This window comes from Saccopteryx leptura, chromosome 2 (genome assembly GCF_036850995.1).
Source record: "Saccopteryx leptura isolate mSacLep1 chromosome 2, mSacLep1_pri_phased_curated, whole genome shotgun sequence".
In the NCBI taxonomy this organism is placed as follows: domain Eukaryota; kingdom Metazoa; phylum Chordata; class Mammalia; order Chiroptera; family Emballonuridae; genus Saccopteryx; species Saccopteryx leptura.
In genome coordinates this window covers 306,944,918-306,956,572 of record NC_089504.1, presented here as the reverse complement: position 1 = coordinate 306,956,572, position 11,655 = coordinate 306,944,918, and positions in this window count along the sequence as shown.

The window sequence follows — 11,655 nt, the reverse complement described above, 5'->3', positions numbered from 1 at the left end:
GTCAAAGAAGATATTGCTAAACCAGTGGCAAGATGATGCTCATCATGTCACCAGGGAGATCTCCTGATGTGCTAAGTGAGTAGCAGGCTGGCCACTTTCTCTCTTTACTTTGATGATGACAGACTAAGAGACTGTAACAAGGGGAGCAAGGCCCTTCAGAAGAGACCCCCCTCCGTGTGTCTTCGCATGCCCAGCTCTCCTGAGTGGGCTTCCAAGGCCTTCACTGCGGGTGGGGAACGGCAGTCACCATGGTGAAGACTGACCTGCCCCATCTGAATGTGACTGCCCACTGGTAAAGTGACCATGGCACTAGGAAGTAGTTATTCTCTAAAATGTCCTATTTTCTTGCAGTAACTATAATTGGCTGGTTTTATGATTCTCTCCACTTATACTGAAGTATTTTGAAGAAACTAATAGACATCATAATATTCCACCCTGCTAACCTTTAGAGTTTATATCTCTAAAAAAAAATAGGATGTTTTTCTATAGATTATACCCCATAAAAATTAATAATCCCTTAATATCAGTCCACATTCAAGTTTCATAATTGTTCCCAAAATGTTCTTTGCATTTGATTTGTCCAAACCAGGATCCAGTTCAAGATCATGGTCTGCATAAATCTCTTTAGTATAAAGAAACTTTTTTCCCCATGCATATTGGATTTTAAATCTGTCATTTTTAATCATGATTTTTAAAAAGGTAAATAGTGTTTATCTCTCCCTTCCATGAGTGGAGGAGGCCAGCAGAGGGTGCTTCCTGGTTATTTTGCTAGAGGTGCTCGTTTGCCTTTGGCAGAGGTAAGTGGCTTGACACTTCATCTTTTTTTTTTTTTTAAGAATTATTTTCTTTTAATTTATTTATTCAGTTTTTTAGAGAGGAGAGAGAGACAGAGAGAGAGAGCAAGGAGAGAGAGACAGAGAGAGAGAAGGGGGGAGGAGCTGGAAGCATCAACTCCCATATGTGCCTTGACCAGGCAAGCCCAGGGTTTCAAACCGGCGACCTCAGCATTTCTAGTTCGACGCTTTATACACTGCGCCACCACAGGTCAGGCCTTGACACTTAATCTTAAATAGAACAAAGACACAGAGGAGGGACACATTTGCTCTTTGCTTCTGCTGGCACATCTCTCTCCCGCCCTTGGACATCAGAGCTCCCGGTTTCGGGCCTTCAGCCCCAGACCAGGACTTAGCCCATCGGCTCTCCTGGTTCTCCAGCCTTTGGGCGTGGACTGAAACCAGCTCTCCTTGGCTTTGCGCAAGGCGGATGATGGGGCTGCTGAGCCTCTATAATCAAGTGAGCCCATTCCCATAATAACTCTCTTCCCATAGATCCTATCGGTTTTATTTGTTGGGAGAATCTTTACTAATGCATATGGCATTGAGCTCATGAACTTTGTGCCCAAAGCATCTGTTGTCTTGCACACACAGCAAGACATCTCTGCAACCCCAGGCTGTTACTCGTTCTTGTAGGTTGTTCCAAAGGTGTTGATTAGGAACCCACTTTCCTAACTTGATTCTCTATTTGGGAAAAAAAAAAAAAAGTTTTTTCTTTTTGCAGATCCTTTTAAAGAAGATAAGTGCGACCCTGGCCTGGATAGCTCTGTCGGTTAGACTTAGAGCATCATCCCCAAATATAGAGGTTGGTGGTGCAATTCCTGGTCAAGGCTCATGCAGGGGCCATTGATGTTCCCATTTCTCTCTCCCTTCCTCTTTCTCTAAAAATCAATAAATATTTTTTTTAAAGAAAAAGATTATTGCTTAAAATTTCATTTTGCAACTTTAGTATCTACCCAAGTAGCATTCTGTATCATTCTAAGGAATTTTCCACTGGCGTTAGCCACACCAGCTAATGGGAATGCTCTGCAATGTCTGCACTCATTGTCCCCTGCTGGTAAATAGCACTTTCAATGCGTCTTTCCCTCCCACATCAGAACCAGGGCAGATGGTGGTGTTTTGACCCCCTGTCCTTCAAGGCTGGTCAGACTCCCTAGTCTGGCCGGTCCTCCCAGCCTCTCGGTTCTTTTACTGGGTCTCTCCACTAAGGCCTCTGGGATTCTGTGCTTTGTTTTAACAGAGGTTACATATTTCCCATCCAAGTAAACTTTGTTTTCACAGAGGAAAAGACTGAAGCTCAGAGACGTTTAATAACAAGCCCTGTCCTATTGCCAGAACGTGGTCGAGTGGCTCTGAGTCCCTGGGTCCCGGCCTGCTATTCTCTGCATTAGAATGCAGCTGGGACCTCTCTGTGATCTTCCTTTCCAAGCACAAAGTCGAAATCTGCCTCCCCAGCAGCCCAGGGGATAGATACTGCTATTCAGAAACAAGTCTTCTACCTGACTATAAAATTTTTAGCCAACTTTAGTAAACTTGGCCTCTGGAATATTCTCTGGGGGCCCTCCTCGTTGACTCATCCAACTCAGACCAGCCGTGGCCTCTCCCAGAGCCAGCTTCAAACCACTGCCTTCCTTTTTAGCAACAGAAACAGCTGCATGCGCAGCTTGACCAACAGCAGAAGTTAGGAACACTCCTCAGTTTTCCTTGCTATTTTTAGTTTTATTCCTGTTCTGGTTTTTCTCTGGCTTTAAGGAGCTGTTCTGTGGGTCGGCCGACCCGTGCCCTCAGAAGTGAGGGCTGCAGCCGGCCCTTTAATTAGAGACCACTCGTTCCATTTCCTTCATTGCCCAGATGGTGGGGACAGAGGTGGGGGTTGTCTCCATTTCCTTCATTGCCGAGATGGCGGGGGCGGGGCTGGGGGTTGTCTCTTTCCACAGTGCCTCTCGGTCCAGTTAGGAAGAAAGGGAAAAGGGAACAAAGTTCGTATGAAGGTCTCTGGGAAGGAACAGTAGTTTGTTCAGAGATTACCTGAAGATTCAGGCCATTCTACTTATTTTTGAGAGAGAGAGGGGAAAGGGAAGTGTAGGGTGGGGTAGAGAGAGAAGCATAAACCTGCTGTTCCACTTAGTTGTGCAGTAGTCATTGATTGCTTCTTATATGTGCTCTGACCAGGGATTGAGCCAGCAACCTTGGGATTGAGCTGGCAACCCTAGGGTCAAACCAGCAACCTTGGTGCCCCAGGACGACGCTCTATCTACTGCACCACCAGCCAGGGCAATTCAGGACATTTTAGAAACATACTTCTCAGCTTTTTGTCCTCACTTCAGTCAGCTACCCATCACTCTCCCTGTGGGTAGATACAGAGTAAAAGGGACTGTCTCACATTAAGTCAGTAACAACCCTCAAGAGAGTGAAAGTAGGAACATAAAATGTCAGCCCTGGAAGGAATTCCAGATTCACCAAAGGGCCCTCACCATTCTCATGAGGAAACCAAGGTCACAAAGACAAGGAAGTCATTTGCAGTCCTGGCCAGGTAGCTTGGTTAGAGCATCATCCCTATACATCAAGGTTGTGAGTTCGATCCCCAGTCAGAGCACACAAAAGAATCAACCAGTGAATGCCTAAATAAGTGGTACAACGTATCCCTGTTTCTCTCTCTCCGCCCCTCCCCCTTTTCTCTCTAAAATCAGGCCTGACCTGTGGTGGCGCAGTGGATAAAGCGTCGACCTGGAAATGCTGAGGTCGCCGGTTCGAAACCCTGGGCTTGCCTGGTCAAGGCACATAAGGGAGTTGATGCTTCCAGCTCCTCCCCCCTGTCTCTCTCTCCTCTCTCTCTCTCTCTCTGTCTCTCTCTCTCCCTCTCTCTCTCCTCTCTAAAATGAATAAATAAAATAAAAAGACCATGTTGGAGCAAGATCCTTTAAAAAAATCAATTTTTTTTTTATTTCTAAAGAAAAAATCATTCTTAGTCTCCATATTCTTTCTCTAACCAGTCTTGTCTAGCCATCACTAGAACCAAAAGGGAAGAAGGAAGCCCACATGAGTATATCATTTTTACAGTTTATAGACTGGGCAGGAAGGCTACCTGTTCTAAATCATGTAAGAATAGAGGGGCCTGGCCTGTGGTGGTGCAGTGGATAAAACGTCAGCCTGGAATGCTGAGGTCGCTGGTTCAAAACCCTGAGCTTGCCCAGTCAAGGTGCATATGACAAGCAATCAATGAGCAATTAAAGTGAAGCAACTATGAGTTGATACTTCTTGCTCCCCCACACCTCTCTCTCTTTTTGTAAAATCAATAAAATCTTTAAAAAAAAAAAAAAGGTGGGAGCTCTGCCCTCCTCTCTTCCCTCCCTACCCTCCCTTCACCTTCACTCCCCTGTGGAATCTAGTTAACCCCCTTCTGAGCTGAGCCCCCTTCTAGCTGTTAAGAAATGACTGCACATCCATGTTCACAGAAGCATTATTCACAACAGCCAAGAGGTGGACGCAACCTAAACGCCCCCGGGCAGATGAATGGGTAAAGAAACTGTGGTCTACACATACAATGGCATGTTATTTAGCCTAAAAATAAAGAAGTAAATCCCATCATATGTTATAATGTGGTTGAACCTTAAGGACATTATGCCAAATGAAATAAACCAGTCACAAAAAGACAAATACTGCATGATTCCCCTTATATCTAAAGGAGTCCGACTCTTAGAAAGTAGCTGCGGTTACCAGGGGCGGGGGGAGGGGGTGTTGAGTGGGTAGAGTTTCCATTTTACAAAATGAAAAAGTTCTAGAGATACTGTGCACAACAGTATGCATGTAGTCAGCCCTACTTACTGCACTCTCAGGAATGGTTAAGATGGTCAGTTGTACATTATGTTCTTTTTTCACCATATTAAAAAGAAATAGCCATTCCTACTGCCACCAACTTTTTATGTACAAAACAAGACCACTCTTGGATTCTGTCCCCTGAATGCTTCCCGTTAGGTTTAGGCAGCATCAGCCACCATCCCTTGTCCTTCCACTGACCTGTCTGAGTAAGTCTTGGCTCTGGCACCCTTCAGACGTGCCATGCTTTTGGTCTTCCATGAGCATCAGTGGCTTCTTCTCTGATATGGGAAGAAAATGGATGTGAAACCAGAAGCCAGACCCTTCTTGTATCCAAAGAAATTATATGTCAAGTTAAAGGCAACTTATTAGATATTTAGAAACTAGAAAATCTCCCCTCCTTAAGCATCATGCCAGGTCCCAAAGAGCTGAAGTCACGGTAGCCTGCTTTTAGAGCCAATAGCAGGTGTGTGGCCTTAGGGCTGAGCCGTTATACAGCAGTACCCACAAGAGCCACTAGATGGTGACCTTGCTCCACATATGACTTCCTTACCCAGCAGGAATTGCAGACACCAAACCTTCCCTCCCCCCTTTATACTAATCGCTAGCAGATCAGCCTCCATGAACAGTACAGCACTTACATTTTCAAATGAATTATTCTCATTTCCAGCATCATTCTTACTTTGTCATTTTTGTTACAGGCCTTCTAACCAAACTTACATTCTTTGAAGCTGCCTTATTCTTACTGTAGGCTCAGAGAACTGAAATAGTAATACGGAAATGGAGAGAATGGGTGTTAAGGAGACAGAGAAGGAAAAAAAATTTTTTTTTTAATTTAAAAAGCCTGGCCTGGGCCCTGACCAGTTGGCTCAGTGGTAGAGCAGGAGTCCCGGGTTCGATTCCCGGCCAGGCCACACAGGAGAAGCGCCCATCTGCTTCTCACCCCTCCCCCTCTCCTTCCTCTCTGTCTCTCTCTTCCCCTCCCACAGCCAAGGCTCCATTGGAGCAAAGTTGGCCCGGGCGCTGAGGATGGCTCTATGGCCTCTGCCTCAGGCACTAGAGTGGCTCTGGTTGCAACAGAGCGATGCCCCAGATGGGCAGAGCATCACCCCCTGGTGGGCATGCCAGGTGGATCCCGGTTGGGCGCATGCGGGAGTCTGTCTGACTGCCTCCCCGTTTCCAACTTCAGAAAAATACAAAAAAAAAAAAAAGGCTGGCCTGACCTGTGGTGGCACAGTGGATAAAGGGTCGACCTGGGATGCTGAGGTTGCTGGTTCGAATCCCTAGGCTTACCTGGTCAAGGCACGTACGGGAGTTGATGTTTCCTGCTTCTCCCTTCCTTCTCGCTCTCTCTCCCCTCTAAAATGAATAAATAAAATCTTCAAAAAAAAAAAAAAAAAAAGCCTGCCTGACCTGTGGTGGCGCAGTGGACAAAGCGTCGACCTGGAAATGCTGAGGTCGTCGGTTCGAAACCCTGGGCTTGCCTGGTCAAGGCACATATGGGAGTTGATGCTTCCAGCTCCTCCCTCCACTCTCTCTCTCTCTCTCTCTCTCTCTCTCTCTCTCTCTCCCTCTCTCTCTCCTCTCTAAAATGAATAAATAAAATAAAAAAAATAAAAAATTCTTAAAAAAAAAGCCTTTAAAAAATAAATTAATTAAAATTAAAATTAAAAATAAGCCTGACCTGTGGTGGCGCAGTGGATAAAGTGTCAACCTGGAAATGCTGAGGTTGCCGGTTCAAAACCTTGGGCTTGCCTGGTCAAGGCACATATAGGAGTTGATGCTTTCTGCTCCCCCCTTCTCCCTCTCTCTCTCTCTCTCTCTCTCTCTCCCCTCTCTATAATGAATAAATAAAATCTGAAAAATAATAATAATAAAAAAAATAAAAATAAAAAGCCTGACCTGTGGTGGCACAGTGAATAGATGGAGCATTGACCTGGAACACTGAGGTCTCCAGTTCGAAACCCTGGGCTTGCCCTGTCAAAAATACAAATGAGGCCCTGGCCGGTTTGCTCAGTGGTAGAGCATCGGCCTGGCGTGTAGGAGTCCCGGGTTCGATTCCCAGCCAGGGCACACAGGAGAGGTGCCCATCTGCTTCTCCATCCCTCCCCTTCTCCTTCCTCTCTGTCTCTCTCTTCCCCTCCCGCAGCGAGGCTCCATTGGAGCAAAGATGGCCCAGGCGCTGGGGATGGCTCTGTGGCCTCTGCCTCAGGCGCTAGAATGGCTCTGGACGCAACAGAGCGACGCCCCAGAGTGGCAAAGCATCGCCCCCTGGTGGGCATGCCGAGTGGATCCCGGTCGGGCGCATGTGGGAGTCTGTCTGACTGCTCCCCGTTTCCAGCTTCGGAAAAATGAAATATATATATATATAAATGAGAAGCAACTGCAAGCTGTTGCTTCCAGCTCCTCCCTTCTGCCTTTCTCTCGCTCTCTGTCCTCTCTCTAAAATGAAAAAAATAAATTCTTTAAAAAAATAAGGTTGACAGGAGGATTATTGGCATAATCCCAAGGTCCCTGGTCCAAAGTCTCTTGCAAGGGGTCACTGGCTCAGCTGGAACCCCCGGTCAAGGCACATATGAGAAAGCAATCAATGAACAACTAAAGTGATGCAACTACAAGTTGATGCTTCTCATTTTCTCTCATCTCTCTGTCTCTCATAATTAACTTTTTAAAAAATTTAAATGAAAACAACCAACCCCCTTTATTTAAAAATAAATAAATAAATAAGGTCAAGGTTCAGACCCCATGTTCAGGGTTAGAGGCAAGGATAGAAAGCACAAGAAGCAGACTAAACGGGAGTTCAGCTGCAGAAGGAAACCTAGGGCCCCGTCAGCCCTTGGCAGCCCTCGAGGTGTCTTCCACAGGCTGTCACAGCGGCAGCCCACACAGTCAGCAAGCCACTAATGAAGCTCTGAAGGCGTGTCCACAGGGGCACACACCACAGTGCTGCGTCATCATGGACACATTGTAGCCCCAACCCAGCAGGTGACCCTTTCCTGGTGAGGATTCCAACGTCTGTGACTAATGCTAATTAACCCTGACTCACTAGCATGGAGCACAAAGAGGCCAGTGTCTCCACTGAATCAAGTGGGGAAACTGAGGTATGGAGTGGGGAAGCAGCTTCGCTCTATTAGTGGCACCAGCCCACGAGTTTATCACTGTCCAGCTCAAATGCCCGGGAAGCTGTCCTTAAAAATCAGGTGTAAACACTTCCAACAGGGCTGCCCAGAGGAGGAGGAGAGACAGACATTCCTCAGCGCTGTTTGCACGCTAGGTAGAGACATTGAACTAGAAACTCCTCGTTGCAAAGACTTGACATAACCAACCCCGCCCCCTTCCAGAGTCATGAGGGACAGCCAAGATCACACAGGTGGCATTGTGGAGGGGCCAGACGTGGAAACCTGATGTTCTATCAGGGCTCAGTCTTCTTGCGCTACAACCCCAAAGACAGCAGGGAGAGTTCTGGGAGGCTAGGCTCAAATCCGCGATTCACTGGTTCCCAGCTGTGTGCTCCTGAGCCAGCTACCACATGCCTCGGTTTCTCCATCTATGAAATGAGGATTGTGAAAGTAGCAATGTCATAGGGATGTTCTGAGAAGTAAATCACATATGTGAAGTGTTTGAAACAATGTCTGGCACGTAGTAAATGCTCAATAAATAGTAGTGTTGTTGTTGTTTTTTTTAGGTATTATTTAAACCAGGCAGGTATGACAGTTCTTAGCTACACACCTGGCCACTCAACTACCCTATTGGCTTCAGCCCAATCATCTCTCTGGCCAAGTCTCTTCAACGTGCCTGGTCCCTTGGCTCTCCCAAGCGTGGGAGCACTGAAACAAGAGGTGCTGGGGTCAGGAAAGACATACCAGAGTCTCCTTTCCACATCGTCCTTGCTCTGAGTTGGACTCTTTGAGCCCAACAGCCTCTATGATGTCATCAGACAATGCAGGTGCCACGGCTCAGCTCCAAGCCCAGCTCTAGAAGCATCTTGGGCAACAAGACACAAGCCAAGATAACCACATTCCTGCCCGTCTCCTCAGGTCCTGGCTCCGGGCCCAGCAAGCCCACCCTCAAAAGGTGGTGGCACAGTGCTGACAGGAGAGCTAATTACAGCCGTCACCCTGCTGGGATGAGAGTACCGGCTTGTTTGTCCAGCACAGCCTACCTGAGTCATCTGTCTTGTGCCCGCAGCCACCTGGGCCTGGGGCGGTCCCAGCGGGCTGCCGGGAGTCTGGAACACCTTCTGCATGCTGAGCCCAGTGAGTGCCAGCAATCCCTGCGTGTTCGCTCCTCTGAAAGCAAGTCAAGGCCATTCAGTTCTGGAGGCAGAGCTCCAGACTGAGCGAAGCCTGGCTGGGGGCCCTTTCTGGGTGACCAGAACCAGAGCCGAGGCCTCTGGGCTGTTGGAAAATTACCCCAAAGAGCAGAGATGGCACCCAGAGGTAAGGGACAGGGCTACAGCTTCCTCTCGGCTTCCACGCCACCCAGTTTGCCACCTGTGGTCACAGTGTTCCCCACACCCACCTTGCAAGTCTCACCAGTAATCGGGGCTCAACGACCCCCTACTTCACCCCGGGATTCTTCCAAAGTATAAAATGACGAAGAAAAGTGACACTACATTTCACAGAAAGAGTCTTCAAGTCACCAGAGAATTAGACAATACTTTTTTTGAAAGGTATAAAAAATGAGAAAGTCCCTGAGTCCCTCTCCGACTCAAGGCAAACCAGAAGGATGTGACAGAGGGACCCCGAGGATGAGTTCACAGCACTGAGGTGATTTCCACGGTAGGGCCTGTCTGTGGCACAGCCGGTAAAAGGGGAACCTGAGAAGGCCAGACGGGGACAGCGAGTGGGACAGGAGACACAGGAAGCAGTGTTTTAAGGCAGGAATCCCGTGAGCTTAGGAATGTGGCTCCCTCCTCCTTCAAGAAAGAGAGCTAGCTAAAGAGCCCCATAAAACAAAGTTAGTGGCCAAGAGGCCATTTCCCGGGGGGCTGGGGACTGAGCAGGGAAGCGTGGGCCCTGCCACCCCATAGCGGAGACTGTCACTCGTCTCCCTCTGCCCCTGCAGCTCCCCAGGTAATTGGAGGCTTGGGGTGGCACCCCTGCCATGCAACCTGGGCCCCATGAAAGCCCCGCATTCCTGTAGCCGGCCATCGCCCCTCTGCTTTCGAGTTTGGCAGGAAGTGAGACTGGCCAGCCTGTCCCCTGAGGGAAGGGAGAGGCAGGAGGGAGGAGGAAGATCTAGTTCTGGCCTTGATGACAAGGATATGACCTCAGTGTCCTAATGACTGGCTTTCTGGTTAACCTGCCAACCCAGGGTGACTGCCAGCCCTGACCTTTAGGGCAACCTCAGGAGGGATATGTGGGCAAGGAGCAGCCACGGGCTTCACATGGCAGAGGCGGCCCCAGCCAATGTTTCCTCCACCTACCAAACAAGGCCCCAGGCCGGGGCCCCTGGGACAGGCCCTGGTGCCTGTGGCTCCGCCACTCTTTCTCATCACCACATATTTGGAGGGGAAATTGGGACAGGAGATCTAACAAGTCAAACTGAATTCATGAACATGTTCTGATCACTTAGAAAAAGGACTGTGCTAGGTAAGCCCCAGCCAGATAGCTTGGTTGTTTAGAGTGTTGTCCCAAAGTGCAGAGGTTGTTGGTTCAATCCCCAGTCAGGGCACATACAGGAGCAGCTTGATGTTCCTATCTCTCTGTTTCTCTCTCCTTGCCTTTACCTAAATAAGAAAAATACTTTTTTTTTTAAAGGGACCGTGCTAGAACTCAGGAAATGCAATCTACAGGTCCCCAGTGCTCCGCACTCAGGAGGCGTCGGGGACACCTGAGCTGGGACAGGGAGCCTGGCTGCCCTAATGCTCCAGCTCTGGCTATCACCCTGGTGCCCTTCGTTAAGTCAGTCTCCGTTTCATCTGTGTCTGTCTAGTTGGGGTGGTGATACCCATCAACTGATCGATGATGTCGGGAGCCTTTGGGGAAAGTTTGAAAGTCTATCACAGACACACACACACTCACACCACGTGAGGGGGGGCAAGTTACATCAGGACTTGATTCAGGGATCAGAGGTGTTGCCGTGGAGTGGGGAAGTGGGGGAGACATGGTAGCTGAGTCAAGAATAAGGAAAGAATGGAAGTGGAGATGGTGGTGCAAAGTCAAGGGGAAACTCCTAAGAAATCCGGCTGAGATGTTCTAGGGCTGTGGTTGGGAAGAAGGAGGGGAATGAGGTGGTAACACAGGCAGAGGACATTCTCTCTCTCTAACCCCTTGAGCTATGCAGCCAGGGTTCTCAGAACTGCGTGTGTATGTGTGTGTGTGTGTGTGTGTGTGTGTGAGAGAGAGAGAGAGAGAGAGAGAGAGAGAGACAGGGAGAGACAAAAAGAGGGACAGATAGGGACAGGCAGACAGGAAGGGAGAGAGATGACAAGCATCAATTTTTCGTTGCGACACCTTAATTGTTCATTGACTGCCTTCTCATATGTGCCTTGGCCGTGGGGCTACAGCAGACCGAGTGACCCCTTGCTCAAGCCAGTGACCTTGGGCTTCAAGCCAGCAACCCTTAGGCTCAAGCCAGCGACCATAGGGTCATGTCTATAATCCCACACTCAACCCAGCAACCCCATGCTCAAGCTGGTGAGCCCATGCTCAACCTGGAGGAGCCTGCACTCAAGCCGGAGACTCGGGGTTTCAAACCTGGGTCCTCTGCGTCCCAGTCTAATGCTCTATCCACTGCGCCACTGCCTGCTCAGGCTCTCAGTTCTTCTTAACCGTGTCATCTACCTCCCACACTGTGGGTCTTCTCCAAGACTGTATTCCTGGTACTCAGCACAGTGCCTGGCACAGAGAAGGTGCTTGGGAAGTATAAATATTTGTGAACTGTGGCTGGACCACGCAGACCCAGAAGCACAATGTTGTCAGTGCATCTGGAGTTAACCAGACTCAGGGGATTTGGTTTGTGTAAGTTAAATTCCCTGAAAACTGATCAACCAGATTTCCAA